Here is a 12,875-nt window from a genome sequence, read left to right on the forward strand (position 1 = left end):
TCCTCCAGCAGCTTCCTGGATGCCCAGGAGAGCCATTTCCTGATAACTCCTGTGAAGCTTTCCTTGATTTGGTAAATACGGTCTCAGAGTTGACTGAGGATGTGTACTGCCTAAGAATTCTGGTTTTAGACAAGGGAGAGAGGAATACCCAGTTAAAGATTGAGATTGTTAATTACATCATGGTTTCTGTATGGGCACGTGAGACATAAGATTGCAGGGTTTTCCTCTGACGTGCCGTATCTAAGGCCAAGTGAAAGGAATGGAATAATTCATTATTTATTTGCTTCCTACAAAATAAAAAGGCCAGCGGTTTTTGAATTAAACTGTACAGGTGCTAGTTTTGTAAATAAAAAAGTTAGAGAAAAGTCAGTCAATTTTAGCAACTCTTTTTCTGAGGGCATTACTAGGTTGTTTGCACGTCTCTCCCTTACTCTATTTCATAGATTCAGATATCAAAAGGTACCAGATGAAAAAGTTCCTTTGGTCTGGATATTATTCACCTGTTAGCACAGATCTCATCTAAAAAAATAAAAGTATTTGTACATCTCTCTCTTCTTTTTCCTACGCTTATTTTTGATGTAAATGACTTGCTAACATTGAATGTTATTAACTCTAAAACATGGGAGATGCCTTTTTTTCTGTTTTCAACATTCAGAAAAGTGTTTCTTAAATGATGAAAAATCATTTCTAGCGAGGCTGAAGTCACAGCGTGCAGGTTATTTGGGGTGCAGCCATCTACATTTTGTAATTCCTTAAGCTAACAATAAATGTACAGGCAAACGCTAGTGCGCACTTTCCATACATATAAAGGAGGCATTATTCCAATTCCCAAGTTCCATATAATATCATTCAGTATTACTTTTCTTTCTTCTTTCCTTTTCAAAGTTTTCTCTGCTTTTTTAAGACTCCCTTAGTAAAGGCACAGGAGCATTTATTTCCTAAAGATAACTCGCAGGTGGCATTTTTTTCCTTGTAGTATGGAGGGAAAATTGTGTTCAGAGGGGACCTTGATGTCCCACATAAGTTGGAAGTGGTGGAGATTTCAGGGAAATTTGGGGGAAGCAGAAACTGCAGAATCCAGAAGACAGTAAGGCAGTCCCATCATCTAAACTGGTTGACACCCATCTCTTTTTTAATCCAGCCTCTGCACCACACACTCCCTTCTCTCTCTCTACACGCACATTCACATGACTTGCAAAAGTGCAGCTGAAGAGCAGCACCTTCTCTACACCTTCAGGGACTATCACTGGCTCCCTATTGTGGGCTCATCAGCCTCTGCTCTGAGGAATAACATTCACGCCTTGCATTATTTTATGCTCCATTAAGCTGGGCAGAGAGTTCAGAAGAGGGAGAAAAGATACCAAGGCACAGAGCACACAGCTGGATTATATTAAATACATCCTCCGAAGAGAAATTTTTATTTTCAAAGGTTTTAATACTAACCCCAAATAATTTCATCTTTGATGCCTTACCGCTGGGAATGCCATGGCATACACCTGTGTGTGGTTCAGGTACATCGGAGGAGCACCTCCCCTTGTGCTTTCAATTACCGAACGATTGGAACCACACTTCCCGAGCACCTGCCGTGTGTTGGGTCTCAGCTAAGCATTTGTTTCTTAAATACGTATGGTGACTCAGTGAGAAAGGCAACAATATCTCTCATTTTACAGATGGGAAAATTGAGTACCGGGAAAATTAAGTGACCCGTCCAAAGACCAGCAGCCAACAAGTGAATGAGGGTTCAAACTCAGGTGTTTCTTTTTGTTTTTTCCACTTCTTTCTTAAAGTGGGCTTCCTAAAGGAGATGGTTTGATCTTCAGTTTGAAAAATGGTCTGCTTTTCACTCAGACTTCAGGATGTATTTTTTGTTTGTTTCAAGTATACTCCCTTGTCCTGTACAAATTATATAAAATTTAGCCAATTTCCATGTTCTAGCACAAATCCACTCCATTTCTCCTTCTTACTACAAGCACTGGTAAACTTCAGGAAGCCAGGAAATACAGATAAGCTGGTAAACATTTTATCTCCAATGCCTAGTGCAGTGCCGGGCACAAAGGTGATGAGAATGGTCTTTTAATGGATAAGTATGAAACAGGTGCTGGACTCAGGCTTGTACCAATGTTTTTGGGTATTGTCAAGAAATGGGCAAGCCAATGTACTCATGGTCACCAAGCAAGTGATCACTCAGGCAAGACTTTTCTAAATACTTATTATTCAGAAACAAGATTAGAACCAGTTGCTAGATCTAGACTAAAAGAAGTCTAGAGGAAGAGAATGGTTCAGTCTTTGCCCTCCAAAAGTATAAAATATGCTCCAGTTTCATCTTCCAATGCATTTCTTATGGGCCATACCAAGCCGCCAATGGTGTAAATAAAACATTCAGGTTTCTTGCAGAAACGTTACTCTACTATCCTTCATGCAATAATGCAGCACTTTGTAACAAGCTTTATAATGAGGCTATGAATTAAAGTGATGCATGGCTTTTCTGAGGTACAATATGCATCACAACAGCCTGTATTAACAATTTAAAACCATATAATGTGCTTTATAAGCTAATAAAGTAGCTGCCTCTAAATGATTTATCAAATATGAATAATGCATCCAGAAATAACTTACAGGAACAGGGCCAGCCTCCCACGCTCCCTCGCAAGCTGACTTTCTCCATAGACAATCCTGAGGGCACATGGGAACAGAGTTACTGAGCACTTGACACCAGCCTCCTGCTCTGCCAGGAAGCCTCCCTGAGTTCTCTCCGGAGCCTCCTTGCCTAATCTCCTCTACCCAGTGTTTCAACTACTCTCTCTGGCTTTTCTCACTTCTGCCTCTCAGTCTCTATCCCTTTATCCTCTCCTCTCCTCTAGCTAGCTCTCCTTTCAGGTTCTTTCTTACTCCCTCAGCCTTCTTGCTGCGTCAAGGAGAGAGGTCCAGGCTATCTCAGAGGTGCGGGATCAGCTGGATATAGTAGATGTAGGAGCCAGTGGATTAGCAGTCAGAAGGAAAACTCCCAGGGCATGTAGCCCAGAAAGAGAGCAGTTCCACATGTTTTCTAGACTTCTCAAACACCTGCACATAAAAGTTCAGACTGCACAACCCCCTAAATACTTACTAGACTTCATGCTTAGAACTTTGTCTGTTAAATGCTGCCTTTATGAACTTGAGCAGTAGTTATCTGAAGACTCAAAGCATCTGGATCTCATACTGGACTTTTTAAGGAAATTTAATTTTGGAAATAAATATGCATACATACCAAACCAAAAGCTCAGTAAAGAAATTTGCAAGAGACATTGTGCTCTTACCTAACCAGAGAAACAGTCAGCCCTTTTAGAAATGGGTAAGACTATTCAACAAACAAAAGTTCAAAAACCATTTCCTGGGGGGGGGGGGAACTCAAGACCCTATAATCTCTTGCAAAGGACAAAGTCAACATAGGCCAGGATATTGAAGGAAAAGACAACTTTCTACAAATTTATAAAGTATATGTAGGGACTATTAAGGTAGATGAGACTCCCAGACAGACAGTGGTTACTACACCAACACAAAAGCTCATTTCCCTGTGAAATGCAAAGCAAGCCTTATGCCAAAGGCCAGCAGGAGAACTGCATGAAATCCCCTTTCACAAGTGTACTGCAGTTGTCTTCAGAAACTTGGGATGGGACAGCAAAGAAGACAGAGATCTCTGGCACCATGGAAGGCAGGGGACATTGTGGAGACTGTATCACACAGAAGATTCCTCAGCAACCAAAAATCTTAGAGTTAATCTGTAAAGGAGTGAGAACTGCCAGCATTCAGAAAACTGGTATGTCATTTGTAAAGCATAAAGAGATCTCTGGAATATCTCTATTGCTTAAATCCCAAGTTTTTGTAAAGGAAAAAAAAATCACAATATGGCTATAAAAAATATGAAACTAGAGGTGAACCAAATCCTTCAATAATACCCTGACTCAGATCATCAGAAGATTAGATTCACTCACCCTTCCTCTAATATTCTCCTGACAAAAGAAACAATATAATGTTTCTTGGAATTAGATCTTGTTAACCTGTCTTTATTGTTTTATTTCACAAAATGGTTAGAATTCAATCAAAACCTTTAGGTGTATGATGAAACCAGGAAATGCAGTGATGGTCATGAGAGAAAATACTCAAAAAATGGCGCAGATGAAACTAAAACACAGGAAAAATAAAATAATTATGGTGGACTTTCCACTTTTGCTCAAGGAGGGGTGACTTAAACTGGACTAGCCCTTCTTCCACAATTACTATAGAACTGAATAACATCCACTAGCCAACTGTTCTTTGGGTAGTGGAAAACAGATGTCACAAGACTTCAAACTCAAGAAAAGGGAAATTCATGAAATGAGTTTCTTTATCACATAGCTGTCTGCATGGGAAAAGTCCCCTATTTTAGGCAAAAAATAATTCAATTCTATTGGAACAGGAATGTACCACTGACCTTTTTAAGAAAAAAAGTCATAGGCCATTGAAATGGGTCAAAACTTCAGGATGAAATACTGGAGAGGTGGAATTGTGAAGATAATGTCAGTATGGAGGTCCCCTATGCATCTGTGGTTGAGAGAGCCTGCCTGTGTTTGAAAAGAGCCTGACCAAGCCTTGCTAGACAGCTGCTATGAGGTTAAGAGTTAAATGGAGACACTAAACTTGAATACTGCTGTAGGAAAAGCAGTGCTGAAGGATATTGGAATCTCGGCCATGACAGAGTAAGAATCTCACAACTTTTTTACAACCATAGCAACTAGCAAAAATCAAATAAAAGTCTTATTTAGGAGAAAAGATAAAAACTTAGAGTAAGATCTATCTTATACCCACCTAATGAGGACTAAAATCCAGCCTTAACAGAAGACTATCTTATCCCCAAAGAAGATAGAATTTGAAGGTTATGTCTCACCAATTTATAGGTTAACTCAGAGAATTCCACTTTTTTAAGCAGATATCATTTGTTGATAATACCTGCATCAACAAACCAAAAACAAGCTAACAAGATTAATCAAATAACCCAATGCCATTGCCTGCATAAAAAAAAAAAAGAAGAAGAAGAAGAAAGATTTTGCAGAAGAGAACAGAAAAAGATACTTCATGCAAATACTATGCATGAGGAGGCTGGAATGGATATATTGAATCATACAGAAGAGACATCAAAGCAAAAATAACACAGTAAGGTGTCAAACACTTAAAATACATAAGAGTCATAAATGTAAATGCACTTAATAAAAGAGTTTCAAATGCATGAAGCAGGGATGACGGCAAAATGACAGAAGAAGCAGCTATGAATACCCCTCCCCACGCAGAAACACTGGGAAATAACCAGAAATGATTAGAACCAATTCTATCAGAACCCTGGAAAGCAATCACAGGGTTACAGCAACCAAGAGAATGGTAATTAAGAAAAAGACAACTGCGAATCCATGTACAAGGATGTTCATAGCAGCACTATTCACAATAGCCAAAAGGCAGAAACAGCCCTTCAGTGGATGGATAGAAATATACATATACAGAAATATACACATAATGGAATATTATTGAACCGTAAGAAGGAATGAAGTTCCTACAAAACAGCAAAAGAAGCCAGATACAAAAGGAAAATATGATTCAATTTATATGAACTCTCCAGGATAGATAAATCCACAGAAGTAAAACCCAGATGCTGCCAGGGGTGAGGGAGAGGTAGAAGGAGAGCAACTGCTCTTTGGGTAAGAGGAAAGGAAATGTTTTAAAACTAGATAGAGGTGGTGGGTGAATAATGTGAATGTCCTAAATGTTCCTAAATTGGAAATTGTTCAATTTAGAATGTTCAGTTTATGTTAATTTCATTAAAACAAAGTATTTAAAAAATGCATGCAGAAAAAAGCTTGAATACAATTAAAGAAAAATGTAAAGAATTGCATAAGAGGAAATACAAGGAATTCATCACTCACAATAATTTTATAGAACATTTGACCAAAAATCATTAAAGGCAGAAGCTGTGAGGGAGACAATAGCAGCAGAAACAATACACTGTCAACCAACTTGACTGAACTGACACTCCCACACTATAGAATGCACAGTAATTTGAAATGAACATTCAACATGCATTAATACCAAGCATATGTTAAGCTTAACAGATACAGTATTATATAACTCGGATAAGTAAAGCATGCTTGGTGACCACAGTGGTATTCAGTTGAGATTCCACAGCCACGAGGACACAGTGCTCTTCCCAGTTCCTGAGAGCGCACAGAGGGCAACATTGAAGACAAAGCTGGGCAGCAGGGGAAGCCTCAAGATGAGGAAAAAGGTTGTTTCTAGAACATTGGCCATGTGCCGGCTCTGTGAGTGAGGAGACCTGCCCTTTCCTTCAAGGGCTTCACATGTCCTATAGGAGAGACACATGCCACCCCCAGCATATGAAACCCTGCAATGGAAGGGGCAGGGAAGGGACCCACAGTTCAAACGAGGGACAGGCAATTGTGAAATTTAAAGAGGACTCTGAGCCCAGACCAACTCTGGGTGCTGATGATATTGAGAATGGGGTCCTGCTCTCATCTGATGTGCTCCCCTCCCTGTGCCTCTTCTTCCCTCTGGGGTTCTTCCCTTTGTTCCCCTAATAAACATTCGCAGTTAAAAAAAAAAGAAAGAATCAATAGCAATAAGATCAGGAAGCAAATATTGGGAAGTTAAACAAAACAATTTGAAATGAATCATAGGTAAGACATAAATCACAAAATAAATCAGAGAATGAAAGCGCAGACTGTCAGAATGTGGAAAACGCAGCTAAGCACTGATTATAATGGCTTGAGGATCTGTGAGGGTCAACATTAGAAAGTGAAAAAAGTATAAAATTAACAACTGAATACTCCCACATATAAAGTTAACAAAACAAGAGGAAATTGTGTCCAAAGTAAGAAGAAATTGAAATAATATAAAAGCAAAACTGAATAGAAAATAGAAAATAATACAGAAATCAGTAAAATTATGACAGTTTTTTTAATTAATTGAATTGCTAGAGACCCAAGATGACTAGACAAGGAACAAAAGAAAAACTCAAATTAGGAATATTAGGAATGCAAAAAGAGAACATCAGTGACAGATCCTACAAATATTAACATGACGTTATAAATAACTTCATGGTCATAAATTTGGGACTTTATTTAAAAACTAATGAATTTTTCCAAAAATAACTACTATAAGAAACTGACAACATGAATAAAACTGTAAACAATTAACATAATTGGAAAATTCACCTATGAATCTTCTTAAACATTTAAGGGAGAAGATTACCAATGTTACACAAGTTTTTTAGGAAACAGATGAGAAGGAATATTTTCCAATTGGTTTTATAGGTCCAAAATAATTCCAATATTAAAAAGAAAATTTAAAAGACAATTACTGATTAATATCTTTCATAACATAAATGGAATGATTTTAAGTAAACATTAGCAAACTAAATCTAAGACTATATAGGGCAAATACAAGTGGGCTTATCTCAAGAAGTTCAAATTGATTTAAACATTAAAAAATAAGCAACCTGATTCACTGTACTTATGAGATAATGGTCGAAATCAAATGATTATTCTATTAGATGTAGAGAAAGCATTTGATAAAAATCAAAAAAACAGCTCCTAGTTGAAAATGAAAACTCTCAGCAAAGTAGGAATATAAGAAAAATAGAATAATTCCTCAATATCAATATACTGTATCTATGTAAAATAAGTTAAATAATGTTACCTAATTAGTAGACTCTTAGAAGTTGGAGAATGAGAAATTATTCATTCTCACCACCTCTGTTAAATATGATGCCATAATGGTTATGCCTTAAAGCAAAAAAAGGGAAAGAAAGACACAGATGTGATAAAGAAAAATTAAAATACTCTTCGAATGTAGACCTATTTGGTTTGTGTAGCATATGAAATAAAAAATACTAGAATGAGAAATTAGAGTGAGTAAGATGACAGGATGCAAAGTCAATGCACAAAAATTAATTACATCATTTTGTATTATCAACAAACTTAAAAAATTATATACTGGCTACTGTCTATAGAGCTATAAAACATTTAACAACCTAGGAAGAAGAATAAGGAAAGATGTGTAAGACCTTTACATTGAAAATTTCCAAATGCTGGTAAAGGGAATTGAAGACCTAAACAAATGGACAGATACTTCGTGTTTATGGATTGGAAGACTGAACATGGTTAAAATATCAACTCGCATAAAAATTTTCAGATACAACCTAAAGGCTATTAAAATGCCAGAGGCTGGAGTTGAAGAAATTGATAATCCAATTACAAAAAGCATATGGAAATACATATTATCTACAATATTCAAAATTATCTTGGGAAGTAAAATAAAATTGGAGGACTCATACAGTCTGATTTCAAAATTTAATATAAATCTTTAGTAATAAAGACAGGATGGTGTTGATGTAAGATCAACAGAAAATGCACGAATCACTCAGAAATATTCAGTTGACTGATGTTTGAGTGATGCAAAATCAATATGGGAAAAGATAAGCCTTAATCACAAAAGACTGTTGCAACAACCCAAATTCCATCTATATAAAGTAAATGTTGAAATCTACTTCCTTGCAAACACAAACAGGTAAGAAGAATCGTAGAGTGAAATATTTTAAAAATGCAGATGCTAGAATAATAGAGCTAATAAAGAAAAAAATAGTGTATTCATAACACTTGACAAGAAAAAAAAATTAAATAGAAAACCAAGCAAAACAAAACCAAACCAAAGAGCACGGATTATAAGAGAAAGAGAGAGAGAGAAATGGAATTATATCGAAATTAAAATTTCTCCTCAGCATAAAAGTAAACAAGTATGCCACAAATTGGAGCAAACACTCAAAAAAGATTTATTTTTAAATAGAACATATATACGGTATATGTAAATAACTACAAATCAATGACAGAAGAAAACAACTCAATATAAACAAAGAAGAACAAAGAACTGAACAGATACTCCACAAAGACATAAAAATGGCAAAAAAAATGCATGAATAGTAAATGAATCATCAGACAATGAAATTATAGGTACTGTAAGATAGCTTTTCACACTCAATAGAGTGTCTAACATAAAAAAGATGGAAAAGATCAGATATTGACAAGGCAATGGAGTGAATGGAATTCTATCACCTTCCTGCTAAGAGTGTGATATGATGTAAACATTTTGGAAGACTCTTTAGCAGTTTCTTATAAAGGTAAACACACATCTACTCTAATCCTATGCTCCAGAGGTCCTCAAACTACGGCCCACGGGCCACATGCGGCCCGCCAAGGACAGTTATCCAGCCCGCCGGGTGTTTTTGCCACCACTGCCTGTCCTACTTAGCAGCTGACTTGACCCAGGGCCCATAGTCCGGCCCTCCAATGGTCTGAGAGACAATGAACTGGCCCCCTGTTAAAACGTTTGAGGACCCCTGCTACTCCTTAGTATTTTGTCAAGATATAGAAAAGCATATATGTGCCTTCATGATGTACACGCGCACGCACACACACACACACACACACACACACACGGAATCTTCATATTCCCAATGGCCTCCAAGTAGAAATAACCTAAACAAATAGCACTAGGAAAGTGTTCAAATACATGGAAGACATTTTCTGAGAATGTACCAGTATGTGATGGAAAGAAATGAAGTATTGATAATTGCAACAACACAAATGAATTAGAAAACATGTCAAGCCAAAGAAACCAGACACAAAATAGCTCATAGTATAATTCCATATATAAGAAGTTCAAGAGCAGTCAGCACTGCTGTGTGGTAGTTTACGTAAGAATAACATGTTCAAGGCTGAGGGATCAGTGAAAGTTGACTAGAGGAAGTACAATGTACCATGTTAGAAATATTTTAAATGTTGTTTTGGATGGTTCATGCATGTTCAAAATTGTCAAAAACAATAGAAATAATCTACACATTTTATTATATACCTAGTATATAATAAAATATTATACCTAAGTAAATACTACTTCATCAAAAAAGAAAAAATCATAGTGACAATAAATGTAGTTTGTCAGCAGCTATGTTGAACCTTTTGAAAAATTGTTTCATTAAGTGGAGAGGAGAGAGGTTGGGGGTCACAAAATAATATCAGTTACCATTTCCAGTAGTGACCGTAGCAATAGTAAATGGATTACTTCATTTAAAAAACCTTATCCCCTTCACAGAGGAGAAAGGAAACAGAAGCTTAAATAATTTGTCTAATATCATATAGCTAACAAATAGTGGACCCATGAATTAAAACTCTGACTCATGGGTGATGTCTATGGCTCAAAGGAGTAGGGCACTGGCCCCATATGCTGGAGGTGACGGGTTCAAACCCAGCCCCAGCCAAAAACTGCAAAAAAAAAAAAAAAAAAAAACCCAAAAAGACTGACTCAGGAATTCCTAACTTTCACCACTACTCTGGTGTTCCTTCACTGAACATGTTCCTAACATGAGAAAATTATGTTTGAAATCTGACCAAGGAAATAAGCAAGACAACTCACAGAAATACAAGCTAAAATATCTGAAATTTCCTTGAAGAACCATTCCAATCAATTTAAATCAGAACAAAATATAACTAAACAACAATGAAATACCAAGCACCACTCATTAGAACAGCAAACATTGGGAAGGTGCCGTGACACCATGTATGGCTGCAGATGGGCCAGACAAGAAGACTAGCACGTGGGTTACGCCAAGGTCCTCAGCTCCTATGGACGTCACCCTGGTGGTACTTTGTGTTATTAAGGGAGCATATCCCTTAGAATCAATTATTTCTGGTCCTCAGTACACAGCACAGACACATTTTATGAGGGGACCTGTACAAAGTAGCTGATTGCAGTGATGTGTCTGTGTGCCTCTGTGTGTGTGTGTGTGTGTGTGTGTGTGTCTGAGTTTATGTTTATGCACCTTGTAAGCAAAGAGTTGAGGAATAATCAGTAGGGAACAGATAAGTACTATGTTATGGATCGAATGAAACATATTACGGCAGAAATGGACTGGGTGTAAAATCCTGTACCTTTAATTTTGAAGAATAAAATAAGAAACACAATGATAGTACAGCATAATAACATGCATGCACATTGCAACCCTATGCCAAATAACACTAGCTAGGATATAAATATACAGAGGTTGCCAGAAAATGTTCAGACATTTTAAGAAATGAAAAAACTGCATTAAATTTGTAATACTCAAGTCATGTTTGACTTAGGGAATTGTAAGAGGTGCTCAATGTGACTTGTCTTCGTCTTTTGTTATTGGTGTGTGTTTAGTATTACAATTTTAATACAGTTTGTTTTCCTTATTAAAATGTGTATACATTATCTGGGACCCTCTGTGGATAGACATACATACTGATGAGCGTACATACTAATGGGTGGTGGTCTTGATGGGGGAGAGTAATACAAACAGAACTCAGGAACAGAAGGAAATGAAAAAAGTATTAAGCAAGGCCCCTCTCAGATCAGTGACTAAAGACCTAGCTATGTGTGTGTGCATTTTACACACACGCACACCTATGTGATCAACTAAATTTAATTTTCTGAGATTAGAGAAGACATTATTACTTCTAGGATTAAGAGATCTCATTCATCCCACTCCAGCAAACAATTTTGGATCTAGTATTATGCAAATGTAGGGAGAACAGCTGCAGAGAGGGACTCACACTTCAACACAGTGAGTGTCCCTTTTGGTCCCTATAGTATAGGTGTTTGTGTGTGCGCATGTGTGCACTATGGATGTGCATTTCTTAAGCTGTCCTGTGAGGTAGAGGGGAAAGGAACCTGGAAATCTCTGCTGCCTAACTAGAACTGTGTGCCTGTCCGATTCCTGGAAACTCTTAGTATCCAGGGTGCCCATACCTCTGCAGAGATAAGATGCCATTTACAATGCACTTTGCAGAAGGTCTCCCAGTGGTGCTCCTTGGAAACATCACTGATGTAGAGAAGGGAGCAAAGTGTGAGTTGGGCTCCCTTCATTACCTAAAACGCTGAAGTGTGAAATTCAGTGTCTAAGAGGGACTCTGGGTCACTGGCCTGGAATGGACCATGCTGAGATAAGGGGCTGTGCGGCCTTCTAACACTCCCAAGCTGATGAATGACCTGCAGATAGCATTATCCCAGCTTCTACAACAAAAAAAGCAAAATCATCACGTTTGGATTCTAGAATATCTTCATTCATTTTAGACACTGCATTTTTACATCTAAGCACTGAGTGGACTTAGGGTTGGTTTTATTTCAGACTTCTATTGCAGTTTGTGTCTTCTAATGGATGACATCTCACGGCGAAGACTACTTCCTATTAAGGGCAGCAAGTGACACACCGTCAAATAAATGATTAAACAAAATGTGCGTTCCATGCTCAAGTTTATGGTACACACAAGACAACAAGAAGTCCTTTTCACTTACTGGGCTCTGAAGACAGTAGATACTAGAAAACTCGAAACAGTGGAAGCTAGAAAGCTCAAAACATAAGGTGGGTGGGTGGGAATGCAGCACCAGAGGCAAGTTTTATAAAAGGAAAATGCTACATCATTGCCTCAAAACTCCACTTGAAAGCGGTGACAGGTTCTCATCAAGAGGCGTACTAAGTACTCTGAACTGGCAGTAGAGAGATTGTCTCTCACATTGTTATCACTGTAGATTCATATTGATTCATTCTCTGTAGTTGAATTATCTTTAAAAAATTTATGGTGCATTTTTATGGCGATAGCCAGTCATGCATATCATTAGTGTGATAGCAAGGAGCTTAAGACAGGAAGAGACTGATAGCTTTTCAATTATTAATGTAAATGAATTGCCAAGTGTAGCTAGTTTAAGAAATGCAATAAAGAGCAAAAGTCAAATCTTAGGTCCCATACACATGCACGCGCGCATGCACACACACACACACA

Source organism: Otolemur garnettii, unplaced genomic scaffold (genome assembly GCF_000181295.1).
Source record: "Otolemur garnettii isolate 467f Iridium unplaced genomic scaffold, OtoGar3 scaffold00022, whole genome shotgun sequence".
NCBI lineage: Eukaryota > Metazoa > Chordata > Mammalia > Primates > Galagidae > Otolemur > Otolemur garnettii.